Source organism: Rhinatrema bivittatum, chromosome 2 (genome assembly GCF_901001135.1).
Source record: "Rhinatrema bivittatum chromosome 2, aRhiBiv1.1, whole genome shotgun sequence".
NCBI classification, from domain to species: Eukaryota; Metazoa; Chordata; class Amphibia; order Gymnophiona; family Rhinatrematidae; genus Rhinatrema; species Rhinatrema bivittatum.
In genome coordinates this window covers 756,267,101-756,284,573 of record NC_042616.1, presented here as the reverse complement: position 1 = coordinate 756,284,573, position 17,473 = coordinate 756,267,101, and positions in this window count along the sequence as shown.

Genomic DNA, 17,473 nt, shown 5'->3' with positions numbered 1-17,473 from the left:
CCCAGAAATTCCAACTGCTGGGTTGGGATTAGGTGACTCTTCGCAAAGTTGATTACCCAACCGAGCGCTTGTAGTTGGTCCACGACCGATTGAACCGCTAACTTGCAAAGTGCCTCCGACTTTGCCCGTATGAGCCAATCATCCAAATAGGGATGAACCAGAATCCCCTGGCGGCGAAGGTACGCTGCGACGACTACCAACACCTTGATAAATATTTTGGGGGCTGTCGCCAGACCAAACCACAGGGCACAAAACTGATAATGCTCCCCCAGAACCATGAACCTCAGAAATCTCTGATGATGCTCCTGAATTGCTATGTGAAGATACGCCTCGGTTAGATCCAAAGAAGCCAAATATTCTCCCCTGTGGACGGCCGCAATCACCGATCTGAGCGTCTCCATCCAACAACGTGGGACGCGGAGGGCTCTGTTGACCTGCTTCAAATCCAGGATTGGATGAAACGTACCTTCCTTCTTCGGAACTACGAAGTAAACTGAATATCGACCAGTCGACGTTCCACAGGAGGAACTGAGACCACCGCTCCCAGTGCTTGAAGGCAATCCAACATCTGTGCTATCACCTGTTGCTTCTCGGGAGGACCGCAGGGAGATATCAGGAACAGGTCGCGGAGTGGACGAGCAAAATCCAAAACGTAACCGTGACTTATAATGTCGAGGACCCACTGGTCCGATGTTATCTTGACCCACCTCTCCGGAAACAGGGACAGCCGACCCCCGATGCGTGGAGTGAAGGAATGGGTCGGCGCCTCTTCATTGTGTCGTCTTATTGGAGGTAAAAGCATGCGACGCCCCCCGAACGTTGAGGCCGTCTACCGCGAAAGGAAGGAATCCAAGCTTGCAATCGATACGCCTGTTGCCTCTGAGGGAAGGAAGCACCCCTTCCCCCACGGAACCTACGTTGCCCCCGAAACCGGCCCCTGGAAGCACCGAAGGGACGAGATTGTCTGGGCTTGTCTTCGAGTAACTTATAAACCTTGTTATTCCCTAAGTCCTTCATGAGCTAATTCAGCTTGTGTCCAAACAATCATTTCCCCCGAAAGGGAAAGGACCCTAAACAGGACTTAGAGGAAGCACTCGCCACCCAGTGACGAAGCCAGAGTAGTCGTCTGCTGAGGACATAGTTCGTGCTGAAGTCCGAAGAAGATCATATAAGGCGTCCGCAGTATAGGGGACCGCAGCCTCCATGCGGTTAGCCTGCTCCGCTTCTGCTGGTGGGAGGTCCTGGGCCGTAAGTAATTGTTGAACCCAGTGAAGCGTGGCCCGCTGCATGAGACTGCTACAGACCGCTGCCTGGATGCCTAATGCAGATACTTCAAATATACACTTCAATAAGATCTCCAGCTTCCAATCCTGGAGATCCTTAAACGCTATTCCCCCCGTTACGGGAATGGTAGTGTGCTTTATCATGGCCGTGACAGCTGAGTTCACTTTGGGAACCTTGAGGAGATACAAGGACTCAGTCGGTAGGGGGTACAACTTATCCATAGCCCTACCAACCCATAAGGAAGCCTCTGGCGAGTCCCATTCCTTCGAGACAATCTGAAATAATTTAGAATGAAAAGGGAATGTCTGTGGGGCCCCATGAAGCCCCGCCAAAACAGCATCCCCCGGGGAATTATCCCCCTCCAGCTGGGGTGCCGGAATGTCCAGCTCCTTCAACACTTGTGGGATCAAGTGTTTCAGCTCGTCCTTACTGAACAACCTAAGAACTTGGGGATCATCCCCTTCCACTGCCACTTGTCCGTCCAAGTCCCCTCCCCCCATGGGAGACAGAGGGTCCTGGGAGGGATCCAAGGGCTCTGGGAGCTCAGCGTCTGCCTGAGGACGGGGACAATGAGCCCCTGCCCTCCCCTGGTCCGGGACCACCTTAGGGACCTTAGGGGGAGAAGGCCCCGAATCCTCCCAGCCAGCTTCTGCCTCTAGAAAGGCTTTGTGCATCAAGAGCACAAACCGGGAGGAAAACGGGGCTGGCCTCTTTAAATTTTCCCCCGCGGGCCTAGAGGGGGGTGGGGGGGGAACGAGGAGCCCCGAAATTGCCGACGCGCTGCGGGCTTAGGGCCGGAGGAGAGTGAGGAGGAAAGTCCCCCTCCTCCGACGCTGTTTCTTCCAGGTCCGGGTGGCCAAGATGGCCACCGCTCCTTCCTCGATTGGGGGCAGGGCCGGCCTCTGCCCCCGGAACGATGCGACTCTCCGCGGCCGCGAGGACAAAGACCCGCGGGCAGCGCTCGGCCCCTTAGAGGGGCCCTCACCCCCAGGAAGACATCGGGAGCAGAGACCCTCTCAGGAGAGTCGCGCCCCCGCACTCCCGCAGGCCGAAGACTGCAGCATCCCGGCTCAAAAAGCGACAGAGGCAAAAGCACGCCAAAAAACAGAAGAGCTGCCCCACAAGCAGAATCGCGCCGGGTGACCAAGCCACCCCCTCCGGAGTCCCGGGACCCTTAAGTGGCAGGCCGGGGCTGAGCAATAGGTAAGATACAGCCTGCCACCAACAGGACTTACTTGGTCTGTCACTTTTTTTTTTTTTTTTTTTTAACAAGCAGCCTCCGATGATAAAGAAGCCCCCTTCAGAGTGCAAGGCTCTGGCATATGCAAAACTGGGGAGAGAGTGACCGGCCCACCGGTAAATACTCCCCCTGGTCACCTAGGGACTGACTAGCTCCGGGTATGAGGCTTTAGGGCTCTGCCCTGCCAAGCCTGCCTTTAACCAACCCCCTGTACAGCGCGTAAGACATTAAAAGAAAATCAAAGATCCTAAATTTATTTTTTTTTTTACTACCTGTCAAATGGATCTAAATTGATCTAGTCAAAGATATACCCAATCCAGTACACCCAATTTAGAATTTTTTTTGAAAGGATCAGGACCGCAGGTTATGCCTCTCATGCAGGTGGCACTCCAGTATATCTAGTGGATGCTTTTCAGCTTTTCTCTGACTCCATCTGCTGGAGGGGAGGCATAACCCAGCAGTCTGGACTGATCCTGGTACGTACAGGGAACATGGCTTTTCTCCAAATTCCTAGGAGATGAAAAGGGCTAACCAGCAGGGTCAATTTTTTGGGAGTGTGCGACCTGTTGCACAGGGCGCCATTCACAAGGGAAAGCCTGCAGGGCCAAAGAAGAATGCTGATGTGAAATGCGGGCCAAAACCGAGCACAGTCAATGCACCCCTTGCTTTTGAGGTGGCCTGAAGGCTGAAGAAGTAATGCTCCCTTCGTTCCATCACAGCTTCCCCTCTCCCCGCCAGAGGCCAGGCTGGCAGGAAAGCAGGTCAGTGGTTAGTCACTTCTATCCCGCTCCTGCGACCACCGGCCTTTTTTCCTCCCACACAGGTCGAACAGCTGATCTGAATCGCAGGAGACGGAGAGCAGCCGATGGCAGCAGGAGCAAATTAGGAATGCCTGACTGCGAGGCCTCTTTCCCGGCCTGATGAACCAGGCTCAGATGGAGAGGAGGAGAGGAAGATGAAGAAGACAGAGTCATGGGAGGGAGGAGGAGCAGCTTTAAGTTCCAAGAGGGATAGCAGGCACTCGAGGATTTGAGAGGGAAGCTGAGGCTGGAGGACTGAACATTGCAGAAGAGCGTGCTGGCAGTTAGTGCACTTAGAATGTTGGTGATCACGCCATTTCAGAAGAACCCTCTCTCTACCAGTCTGCTCTCCCTCCACAAGACGTGGAGGGAGAGGGAGGAGAGAACTGCAAAACTCCCTTCAAGATCCCTGACCCCCGCCTTCTCTGAACATTGGAAGTGGTCACCCTACAATTCCTCTCCTCTCATAGAGGAGGCATAGCTTAACTTGGAAAAGATTCTGAACTCAAGCCTCCTATTTTTTCCCACTTTTTTTTTTTTAATTATTATTTTTATTTCACTTTCCAAGTTAATTCTAGGGACCTTTCCTCAAAAGAAATATTTGTATGCTGCCAGGAAATTGCACTGGGAAGTAAGAAATATATCTCAGTTGTTGTAGAGGCAATAATCAAAACTTGTATGCAGGTAAACAAGGGATTTTAAAATTTGCCCTCTCCCCGCCATGAACACGGCTAAAAGTACAGTGTGTGAGCACCAGCCATATTTCCAAAGGGAAACTCAGCAGGGAATTAACTTTTGAAAATTAGCTTGCAGGCCCGCGAGTACCATGATTCTCTTGGGACATGCTTGCACTCTGTGGTTCATACTATGTGACTAGAACTACAGCGACTATATGCAATTATGAAGTTCTGCTCTCCTCTTTCTAGCATAGGGTGGCAGGCAGTGGAGTGGGTGGGAGGGGTAGAAGTTGGAGAATGAGAATCAGAGATTGAACTGGGGTGAGAGGGAAGAAGGACTCAGGAGCAAGCTGTGGGGTAGGAGGACAGAGAGGAGAGCAGGGATCAAAGGCACCTAGTCAACGTGCTTTTCGCCTGTATTTGCAGTAATGCGGGAGACAGGTCCTGGATGCAGGAGTATACAGCCAAATGCAGAACACATGGCTGGTATGAGATAGCAACCCTATAAATAGGATAATTATAAATATGTTTATTTGCAGAAAGCAGTAAACAAGTTTGGGTTGTAAATTCCTGTGATGCCCAGTATTGGGTGAATCAAGTAAGCCCTGAAGTCAGTGACTACACATTTAGGGCCTGATTAATTAAAAACATTCTACTATTCTGAACATATAGCGAAAACCCTATAGGCACAATTTTAGTATATTTTTCTGCCTTTATTTTATTTATTTAAACATTTTTATATACCGGCATTCGTCATGGACATCATGTCGGTTCACAGTAAACGGGTTAAGATTGGAAATTACATTTTAACAGGGAAGTCAAAACTGGGAGAGGGGGTAACGATAGGCAGCTAAGAAAAGATAGGGTAAACAACAAACAAGGTACCTCGCGGAGAGGAGATGAAGTAAAAAACATAGTTCCTCAATATGAGAAATAGGGAGTAGACGTATTGTGGTCTACAGTGGCACGGATTGGTGACTTTTTAATCTGGGTAAGCTTGCTTGCCTTTAAAGTATGTTGAAGGACTTTATATATCTGAAAAACTCTCTGACGAGAAGGAGGCCCCTTTATGGGGGATATTAGATGAAAGAAGACGTTTGAATCCAATCCTGCATAAATTAGGCACTTCATAAAGTGTGTCCTGTTATGGTTTCCTTGTTCAACAGTGACCTCTCCTGTTCAAATCCATTACTGCAACAGGTCAAAGAAGAGGCTGGTAAAAATATTTATATACTGTATATACTGGGGTGGAACTATATGGTTTTGCTGAGATACACAGGGCCTATGAGCAATAGCTATTTTTTTTTTTTTAATTCAGTGTTTGCATTTAAATGTTTTATTGATTTCAATGTACATATCACAGCAAAAAAAAAAAAAAAAAGACAAAACCAATGCCCAATATAAGGTCAAGAAACAATAGGCCTTGTGCATCTTCTATTAACCAGCTTCTGAATGTGTTTATAATTGAGTTTGATTGTTGCCATTACAGTATTGGTTTAAAGCGGTGTGTAATATGCATAATTTAAACAAACAATGAACACAGAAATCAAAGAATAAAGATTTCTCTATCTAAATCAATGGTACCCACTTACAATCCAGGAATGTTACAGAATAAATAATATTAAAATACAACAAATTACTGCATAAAGAAAACTAAAAAAAAGTCATACTAAAACTGTTCAGAAACATAATTAATAATGAAATACTGTGAGGTCCATTTTAAAGAGTGCTCAGCACATATGTTTTAAAATGCTCCTAATTTTAAAAACTTACTCAAGCACAGCTAACATGCATGTCTTCAACAGGAGCATGTCAGCTTTTCTGCATGTCTGTGGAGGAGTAGCCTAGTGGTTAGAGCAGTGGGCTATGAACCAGGAGACCAAGATTCAAATCCCACTGCTTCTTCTTGTGATCTTGGGCAAGTCATATTATTTACTAGTTGTCCGCCTCCCCTTTCCCTGTTCTTTGTACTTTCCACCTTTTTTGTTAAAATGTAAACCGACATGATGTGTATTTTAATGTCGGTATAAAAAAAAAAAGCTGTTAAATAAATAAATAAGTCACTTTACCCTCCATTGCCTCAGGTACAAACTTAATGCTGAATCCAGCGAAAATGGGGGTGGGCCTGCGAAAGCCGGCAACCACTGCGGTGGTGCTATTGGGCTCGCTACTGGCAACAATAACGTAACTTACCTTATCGCTGCCAGCGAAGACATCGTGGAGTCCGCCCTCACTCCGTTCCTAGCAAGGTATCACAGGCGAAAATGGACTTTTCGCGTGCGATAGCGGCTTATTGCACGCTATAAGCTTTACAAAATGACCCCCTTAGATTGTAAGCCCTCTGAGGATAAGGAAATACCTAAGGTATGTAAATGTAATCCTGAAAAAAAAGTGTGAAAAGTAAAATAAATAAATATGTCAGCAAATTTGAAAACATGCTCACGCGAGGCCCGTTCCCAGTTTTTCAATTAGTTTGTCCAATTAATAGCCAGGTCTTTCAGACCCCCTCTGGGACTGCATGCTGCCCGGTTGATCCGGATCCCCACAGTCCTATGAGCCCTAAAACTTGAGATCTATGGATTTGCTCCTCATCAAGAGCAGCAGTAAAGTTACTCGGATATCGAGCGTATGCACTGTGGGGTAGATTTTGAAAAACTGCGCGATCGCGTACTTTTGTTTGCGCAGCAGGCGCAAACAAAAGTACGCTGGATTTTATAAGATACGCGCGTAGCCGTGCGTATCTTCTAAAATCCTGGATCGGCGCGCGCAAGGCTGCCGATTTTGGGCAGCCGGCGCGCGCCAAGCCGCGCAGCCTGCCTTCGTTCCCTCCGAGGCCGCTCCGAAATCGGAGGGAACGCTCTTTCGCCCTCCCCTCACCTTCCCCTCCCTTCCTCTACCTAACCCACCCCCCCGGCCCTATCTAAACCCCCCCTACCTTTATCCATGGATTTACGCCTCCCGGAGGGAGACATAAATCCACGCGCGCCAGCGGGTTGCTGGCGCGCCGAGACCGGACCCGGGGGGCGGTTCCGGAGGGCGCGGCCATGCCCCCGGAACGCCCCAGCCCGAAACCATGCCCCCCGGGCCCGCCCCCGAAACGCCGCACCCCGCCCCCAAAACGCTGCGTCATTCGGCCCCGCCCCCCAACACGCCCCCAGCACGCCCCCTTCCGAAAACCCCGGGACCTACGCGCGTCCCGGGGTTCTGCGTGCGCCGGCGGCCTATGGAAAATAGGCGCGCAAGGCCCTGCTCGCGTAAATCCGGGCAGATTTACGCGAGCAGGGCTTTGAAAATCCGCACGTGTGGGTTTTGTTTTTAAAATTCGGAGTTTCATGTGTAAGTCTTTGTCTTGCCTTGGAACACCCATGCCCCAACCTTTCCGCCCCTTATTCCTCACACACACATGGGTACATACATGCATATTTTGCAGTTTTTAAAAATCCACGTTGCTCACGTGCAGCCCACATATGCGCATATATGGGCATTTTTGCGTGATTGATTTTCTACAGGGGATAAAGCCAAATAGGTATTCTCTTAGACTGATTCCATCTTATGCGCGTCACTGGTCAAAATTTTACAAAGCCTGCATGGTAGCCTGTTACTGTGCTAATCTTTTGGGAAAGACGTACCTGATAATAAGGAAAGGGGCACTGAACCAAGATGCCTTTTCAAGGCTTAACCATCTTGGCAATTCCTCTACAATATTCTCTTGAAAATACACGCTTACTTGCCCTAATATAAAATCAAGATGGTAACGCTCACAGTATGGAAAATGTAATCCTTTCCCTTCCCCCAAAATAAAAACTTTGGGAAATTTAAGTTTATTTTTCCAGAGGAACATAAGAACATAAGAAATTGCCATGCTGGGTCAGACCAAGGGTCCATCAAGCCCAGCATCCTGTTTCCAACAGAGGCCAAACCAGGCCACAAGAACCTGGCAATTACCCAAATACAAAGATGTGGAGGAGGTCTCACTGTGAACAGCGGTTCAACATGGGTCAACAGGTACTAAGAGATAGGCTGCAACACCGGGGAGAGTTCCCTTTCTTTGAGCAGGAAAGGGCTTCCTTGGAATGGGTTGGCCCCTAGAGTGGAGCACGAGCCTTCAAAGCATGGAGATGTGGAGCAGGGTGCCATGTGAACAGCGGTTCAACATGGGTCAACCGGTGCTAAGAGATAAGAACATAAGAAATTGCCATGCTGGGTCAGACCAAGGGTCCATCAAGCCCAGCATCCTGTTTCCAACAGAGGCCAAACCAGGCCACAAGAATCTGGCAATTACCCAAACACTAAGAAGATCCCATGCTACTGATGCAATTAATAGCAGTAGCTATTCCCTAAGTAAACTTGATTAATAGCCATTAATGGACTTCTCCTCCAAGAACTTATCCAAACCTTTTTTGAACCCAGCTACACTAACTGCACTAACCACATCCTATGGCAACAAATTCCAGAGCTTTATTGTGCGTTGAGTGAAAAAGAATTTTCTCCGATTAGTCTTAAATGTGCTACTTGCTAACTTCATGGAATGCCCCCTAGTCCTTCTATTATTTGAAAGGGTAAAAACTGATTCACATCTACTCATTCAAGACCTCTCATGATCTTAAAGACCTCTAACATATCCCCCCTCAGCCATCTCTTCTCCAAGCTGAACAGCCCTAACCTCTTCAGTCTTTCCTTATAGGGGAGCTGTTCCATCCCCTTTATCATTTTGGTTGCCCTTCTCTGTACCTTCTCCATCGCAAATATATCTTTTTTGAGATGCAGCGACCAGAACTGTACACAGTATTCAAGGTGCGGTCTCACCATGGAGCGATACAGAGGCATTATGACATTTTCCAATTTATTAACCATTCCCTTCCTAATAATTCCTAACATTCTGTTTGCTTTTTTGACTGCTGCAGCACACTGACTGAAGTAAGTAAGCATCCTGTCTAATTTGTTAAGGAATTCCATCCTCTAAAAGATAACTGGAGCATACTAAGAATATAATTTAACCTAGGGGCAATTATCTTCTTAGCCTCTAAACAACTCTACCAAGATAAGTAAAGGGGGTGGCACTTCATGGTCAAATCTTGTATAATAGGCAACAAATGATAAATACTCCTCTCGCTGTTGTCAGACAAATCCTGACCAAACCAGATGCCTGCCCAGCCCGCTTAAATGGATATTTTTGCACATCTCCTGGCAAAATAAACCTATTTAAAGGTAACACGTCTGTCAGAACAGTTCACTTTGGAGCCTGAAATTGTAGAAAAGGAGCTGATGATCCTCAGTGATCTGGGGATAAATTGAACAGAGACATATGTCACAATGTCATCTGTGTATATGGATAACCTACATACAAACCTTTTTAACTCTAACCCCAACAAGTTCCTTATCTTTGCTAATAGTGAGAACAAAGGGCTCCAGTGCAATACTGAAAAGAAGTGGTGATAAGGGACAACTTTATGCAACCTAATGACATTGGAAAGTAAACTATTAACCAACAGTCTAGCCTGTGGAACAGTGTATAGTAATTTGACCATCCCAATAAATATCAAGCAAAATCTAAACCAATCCCATTCAACTCTGTCAAATGTCTTCTCAGCATCTAGTGTTCAATGTTGCCCCCCAAGGGGAGGAGCTAACAATTTGTAATACTCCATAGGCGGAGTTAATGATCTATTGTGGGTTGGCTCCTACAGAGTGGCAGTGTAAGGAATAAACACTTAATGTAATTTGGTGAATCCCTGGGCCGATGGCAGATGACAGCACCCCTAGGAGGATATCCTGAGAGGGACCACTGCCTAGGCTGGAGTATGGAGACACAGATAGTTCTTTATTAGACAGGAAGTAGAATAACCAGAGGTGGCAGTAGTGAGCTGATGTGCCCGGCAGGGCTGAAGTCCCTCAGATACTGGAATTGCGGTCTCTGCGTTGCTGAGCTGTAGAGAGAGACTATAGGTATTGAGTAGACAGAGTATGCTGGATACATAACCAATTGTAGAGATCTGTAATGGCTTCTATGCAACAGAGAGTCTTCAGTATATTCAGGAACAGGAGCCGTAGGCCAGTACTGGTTCCTATAAGCAGTCTGGAATGAGAACTCACAATATCTGTGTATGAGATGGCTTCTGGAATAGAAGAGAGTCTTTGGAGGGTTTTAGGAACATGGGCCCTCATGGAGCGAGTACCGGTTCCGCTCTGCAATCTACAATAATAACTCATGATTTCCGTACCTGCGATAACGTCTTAGACAGAAGGGAATCTTCGGAGATTAGGAACATAGGGACCGGTACTCGCTCCACAAGGGCCTATCTGTAATAGAACTCACAATGTTCACGTCTGCGATCGCTTCCAGGCAGTAAGGAATCTTCTGAGCATTCAGGGACGAAGGCCCTCGAGGAGCGAGTGCCGGATGCCATCTAGCAATCTGGAATCAAGAAGAGAGAGCGGAGTTCCCGAGGAGCGGGTACTCCTGGTAAGTACAAGAAGGCAGAGTAGCTTGGATGAATCGTAACCAAGGGAAGTATGATTCGAGTCCTTGCTAACTCGATTCATAGTTGCAAGCAAAGTCTTTTTAAGTTGGGAGCGGCTGGCGCCACTACATGGGGACACCCCCGAGGTTCGCGCCCTTGCCAGTACAAACTCTGGAGCGTGCGTGCGCTCTTACATCACCAGGAACATGGCGGATCCGCAGCGTCAGACCAACCCGGGGATTCTGGAGAGACGCGTCAGGGAGACGCCTCGGCAGCAGCTGTCCCTCAGGCCCGGAGGGAGTCACCACACAGGAAGAGAGGGTGGAGTGAGGGCGGATAGCAGGCACGAACGCAACATCTAGTGATAAGGCTATCAAAGGAATCTGCAGATCATTCCCCATAGACAGAATATTGCAAAATAATCTAGAACTATCTGAAGCCATTCTATTTACTAAAAAACCCAACATTCTGATCCCTATGGATAATGGTATCCATCATCCTACTCAACTTGGTTGCCAGTATTTTTGGACAAATCCACATTGATAAAGGATACAGGATGATATTTATGAACAAACATCAGGTCTTTCAACAGAACTATTTTATCCTCAAAGAAACCTCCTGCCTCAAACCCAAGAAAACCAAGAAACAGTTGTTGAAGTTTTGGAGCCAATAAAAGAAAAGGCCTAATAAAATTCAATTGGGAAATTACCTTGAGCTGCAGTGGATATAGATTTAATGGCTAATTTGATTTCATCAATCGCAATGTCTTTTTCTAAAAACTTTCAGTCCACCTCAGGAATAGTAGGATGGCGCAACGAATGCAAAAACCCAAAAAATTAAATTTCAGAAGAATAAAATATAGAGTAATAAATAATCTTTAAACTGCTGAAGGATATCCTGATTTTAATATACATTATTCCCTTCCTTAGATTTCAAAACATTAATCTTATTTCTGGTCTTCCTGTTTCTTAAATACTGCACTAGTACATGACCACATTCATTATCCCTGTTGTGACGGCCGGCCATGGGCGCCGTGGCCGGCTCTACTCACCCCCTCGATGTGGCCCTGCCGACTGCACGCGGTCTCACGCCATGCCGGAGGCGCCACCGCCGTCCCCTCCGGCTTGTCTGGCAGCATACATGCCAGCTTCAAGGCCGCGGCACTTCCGGGATTCCCTAGCGCGTGTGCGCCCCTCTTCTCGAGATTTAAAGGGGCCACGGCGTGCTAGGGCTGTCGGGCCTGCCTGGATGACGTCATTGATCCAGTCCTACTTAAGGCAAGGTCTGACAGTCTGAGATTGCCTTTGCAACTGGTTTCCTCCTAGTTGCTTCAGGTCCCCTTGACTTCTGTTTCCAGCGACCTTTTGTTCCAGCGACCTTCTGTCTCCCTTCGTCTCCCCAGGTAGTACCTCCGGACTGTCTCTCGGGTACTGACCTCAGCCTGTTCCTTGACCATCTTGACTCTGGTTGCCTTGTCACGGCCTATGCTGATGGGCCGTCCTTACCTCTTCAGGTCAACAGTGTGACGTCCGACCGCTTCCCCTTGTTGATCGTGGGCACGCCTCTCTACTACTTCTCCAGGAGACCCTGTGAGGCCCACCTAAGTCCAAGCGGCCTGGGTCCCTACGGGCTCCACCCGGGGGGACCTTGGGCTTCCAGTGGTGAAGCTCATCCCAGCTTCTGTCTCCTCCTGTGCTTCGCCCCCTGGGGGCAGGTGCTTCCTGGTCCCTACCAGGAAGTGTTCTCCACTGCTTCAGGACAAGGGTCCACCTCCAAGCGTAACAATCCCCGTATAGTATTTAGCTTTCTGAGAGATGTGTGCTTGCCTGTGTCTTCAAAAGGACATTATACTTATATACTGTAATTGCAATAAAGAATTGTCTCTCCTCTGAATGTATTGTAATTCCAGTTTCTTAATATCTCTTTCATGAGATTCTTACTCTCAACATCTTCCTTATGTTTCCTGGCAGAATAATTGCTAATAACCCTCCTCTCACATTAGCTTTGAAGGCAACCTACCAGGTACAGAGAGATACATCAATGGTACTACACTGTAGCACTGTTATAATGCAAGTGATGTTGTAATAGATAAGAAAGGCGTGATAATCTTATATTGTACAATTTTTTGGATCCTGGAAATAAAGATTTTTTGGAACTATAGGTTTTATTGCTTAGAACAAAAATGCTAAGAAAAAGATCTGCATTCTATCATTATCAATTCTAAAAAAAAATTTGAAACAACAAGATATGTACTTTAACATTGAAAAAATTGGGAGCCAATCACTGACTGAGTTATAAGCAATTTTATGTTACAATGAGCCACATTATAGCAAGTCTACAGAGTTTTATGTTCAAAATATTTTTCACAATTAAGGCCTATAAAATCAAGTACTGACAGAAACCCAGGGATGAACAATCAACTAGGATTTAACTTTAGGCATTCCTTGATAATCCAAAATCAAGAAAAAATAACAAACATATTGAACAATGAAACATAAAATATTAAAACAGTACAAACATTAGTAATAACTCAAATTAAACAACTTAAATATCTAAATAAAAGAGAAAATCTGATATCACAATATTGTGATCCCCTACAGTACCTGAATGTAATCCACTTGCTGAAAAAAGTGTGAAAAGTGGAATATAAAACTAAATAAATAAATATTGTGATCCCCTAATCTATCACTGAGGACAGAAGGTTATTAGATACCAAAAAGTTATCAATCCGGGAGTATGACTGATATGGAGAAAAATACGTAGGGTCCTATCACATGGGTGTGGCAGACATTGAGGACCTGATAAACTAAAGGTTTCTAAGAAGGAATGCAACACTACACTGGATTTTGGAAAGTCACATTTTTTAATTGGATTGCCCTTTTAATAACAGGTCCAGGGGTAAATTTAAGACACCCTCAATAATCGTGGGAATATCATCCACTTCTGCTAATATAGTGGCAAGTTGTTTGAAAATTTCAGGTGCATCTCTTATAGGATTATATATGTTCAGAAATATGCAATTCCCCAAATACTTCAGCCATCTTCTCTCATTGTTAGAAGCCTCAGACAAAATGTTTACATTCAAGAATTTCTTAAACAGGATAGTTACCAGATTTTTACCCTCCAAGAGCAATAGAAAAAGCATTATCTTCCTATCCAAAATTAGATAGGATTGAAGGATTCGTTATAGTTTAAATGTCTCTCCCGCAAAAAGATTTCTTCAGGATTATATTATCAAATAAGTAAAATAACATTTTTCCTTTTTAATGACATTATTAAGACCCTTCACATTTAAAAGAAATAGAAATTATTACTTACCTGATAATTTTCTTTTCTTTAGGACAATCATCAGGTAAGTAGTAATTTCTCATCCAGTCAGATGAATCCAGAACAAGTAGGATGTACCCAAGCTACTCCCTCATAGGGTGGAAGGCTGCCCGTGGTCCAGTCAAAACCACACGTGCAGGGGGCTCGGCTGTGGATGAGAAGGGACAGCAAGCTGTCCTGGTAAGAGATTCTGTGAAATTGAATTGAAACATCTTTTGAAAACCAGCTGGCTAATCATTGAGAGTGGGAGGAGAAAGCGAAACGAACACCTGATCCAGAGCTCTCGACGTCATCACCAGGACCCGGGACCTTTAAATCCTGAGGCACGCTGGCATGCTGCCTAAGCCGCGCGTTCTGAAGGGGCGCGCGGCTTAGACTGGCTTTGACCGCAATAGATTGTAAATCTACTATCTTGATGGATAGGAAAAGGAAAGCGAGGTTTGTCACCTCTTCACCAGCAACACCCAGAACAGGCCCCATGGATGCCAATGTAAATCGGCAAGGAATGCCAGTGATAGACAGTCTGCGAAGCATATCGGATGCTTCGCTAAGTCCAGGCAATGGGCCCACCCCTCCACAACCTCCAGGAGCTGTGAAAGAAGTACTACAAGTTGAGAATGCACCGACAAACGTGAGTGGACTTGAGCCGCAACTGGTGTTGGTTGAGGCTTCTATAACTCCCTGCCTTGAGGCAGAAGAGGAAAATATCATAGTTAACAGTGGAAAATCCCAGATAGATGCTGTGGATCCGGCCTATGTGAATCTTGGGGACTTATGGAGAGTTTTGGTAAAGTTAGACTCTAATTTAACTCAAGTTAATTCTTCTCTTTCATCTCTGGTTATGACTATAGTGAACCAGGGTAAAAGATTGAGTGAGGTAGAATAATCTTTGAAAAATGTCTGAAAAGATTAGTAACATACAAAATATAGAAAGTATGTTTATAGGGGATAGTAAAATGTTACATTCTGAACTGGAAAATGTGGAAAATTTATTATGAGCAAACCACTTGAGACTTGTTAACTTTCTCATTACTAGGTTACTTTCCCCTAAGGAAATGCTAGTGAAGTATTTAAAAGAAATTTTGATGTATGATGATAAAGATATACCATCTATTTCTAAAATATATTATTTTACATCACGAGCCAATAAGAAATCAGAATTGATTGAGGAAAATACCTTTGGCATTTCAATTTTTTTTAGAGGAGTCAATGGATATTATAAATAGTAGGACAACACTTTCTGTATCATTCAATTTAAAGAGAGAAAAAGAGATATTATTAGAAAAATTCTTTAGGAATAAAGATCTGCAATTTTGTGGCCAAATAATGTTTATTTTTCCAGGCGTCTCAAGACCCACACAGATCCGAAGGAGACAGTTTCTGTCATTAAAAAATAAGACCCAGGAAATTGGTGCGTCTTTTTATTTGAAGTTTCCGTCAAAATGCCATTTTAATTTTTAGGGTAAAAGTTTATTTTTAATAAGCCACATCATTTAGATAATTTCCTAAAGGATAAATTGAGTCTAAGAAATGACCAGGATACATCATCAGTAGAGGCCCGAGAAAATGAGAAAGATAATGTCCCTTATCAAGAAAATTGATTATTATGAAATATTGAGTTAATAAGGGCTCCCCACATTATAAATTCTTAGATAGAAATATTGAATGATGTAATTGGAAAATTATATTGAATGAAATATTATGTATTTGCTATCTAAGATTACTTATGTTATGTATTGGATAATGATTTATGCTTTGTAATATTGAAAATGATTAATAAAGAGATAATGGAAAAAAAAACCCCACCACACGTGCAAAGGCCACGTTCTCCTGGGCCTGCACATCCAGACGATAATACCTGGAAAAGGTGTACAAGGAGGACCATGTTGCCACTCGGCAAATGTCGACAGGGACAGCAATCTAACTTCTGCCCAAGACACTGCCTGAGTCCTAATGGAAAGATCCCTAACCTGACTAGGAAACAGCTTCCCGGCATCCATATATGCTGCGATGACTACCTCCTTAATCCAGCGAGCTATTGTAGCTTGCAAAGATGGCTCTCTCTGATTAGTATCCCCGTGAAGGTAAATATACAGTTCAATTCTGCAAGGGTTCAGTAACCTTGAGATATCTGACAATATGCCTCCTGACATCCAAGGTTCGCAACAAACGATACTCCTCTACATCTCGCTCTCTGTCTAAGGATGGCAGGAAGATAGATTGATTCAAGTGAAACTCAGTGACTACCTTTGGTAAAAAGGAAGGAACAGTATGCAGCTGCACCACCCCTAGAGTAACCTGATTCCCAGTAAGGCAGGACCTGCAGTTCAGAAAACCTATGTGCAGAATAATTGCCACCAGAAATTCTGTCTTCAAGGTCAACAACCACAAGGAGAGAGTACATAGCAGTCTAAATGTAGGGTCTGCCAAGAAGTCCAATACCAAATTAAGGGCTGGATTTACTAATACTGCCGGCTCTTTGAATCCTACGATATCGCGGGGCGAAACAGGGGGGGGGGGCGGTCCTGCGATAGCTGGCAGCAGTCACACCTCCGCGGTGCGATCGCTGCCGGCGTTGCGCCAAATAACTACACCATAAAAGGTGTAGTTATTTGGCACGAAACTGGAGTTGGGGCGTCGGCCCCCAACTCCTCCTCTTCCGGGGCTGACGCCACCCCGACTCTGCCCCGATCTTGGTATCGCACGCAATAAGAAACTTTTTGCATGCAAAACATCCCTTATCGTGTGCAGTCCGCTTGGAAAATGACCCCTAAGACTCAAGGGCACCAGAAACCGCAAAGGAGGCCAAAGATGTTTAATGCCTCTCAGAAAATGGGCCACATCAGGAAGAGCTGACAAGGATCCACCATTTACCTGACACCTAAAACAGGACAGTGCCGCTACCTGTACCTTCAAGGAACTGAGAGCCAAGCCTTTATGCAAACCTCACACTGGGCCTCAAACACTCTCCAAACCCACAACTTACTTCCTCTTAATAAGATGGAAGTCACATTTCAGCAAGTGAGTTTGTTCAAGGGCCAAACCGTAAGACAAAAATCAATTCGGATCTTCATGAAGAACAGGTCCCTACTGCAACAGGTCCTTGTGCGCTGGAAGCCATAGAGGCGAATCCACCAGGAGCCTCCTCAGATCTGCATACCATAGTCTCCTGGGCCAATCCGAACTGACCAAGAGCACCATCCCTCTGTGGCGTTCGATCCTTCAAATCAAACTGCCCAACATGGGTCATGGAGGAAAGGCATACAGCAACTTGTCTTCCGGCCACTCCTGCACTAGGGCATCAGTCCAAGGATGTTGGATCTCATCTGAGACTGAAGAAACGCATAACCTTTGCAGTGCACAAGGTCGCCAACAGGTCTAAGAACGGAAGACCCCAGCGATTCCGAATCAGCTGAAACGCCTCATCTGACAACATCCACTCTCCTGGGTCCAGACTTTCCATGCTGAGAAAGTCTGCTCCTACATTGGCTTTGCCTGTGACATGCAAGGCTGAGATCATCTGAAGATGCACTTTTGCCCATTCCATAAGTCAATCCATTTTCTGTGACACTTGTTGGCTGTTGGTACCTCCCTGCCGATAAATGTAAGCCACTGTTGTAGCAATGTCTGACATTATTTGGACCAATCAACCCCCATGCCAACCAGACTACACTGGCATCCAGG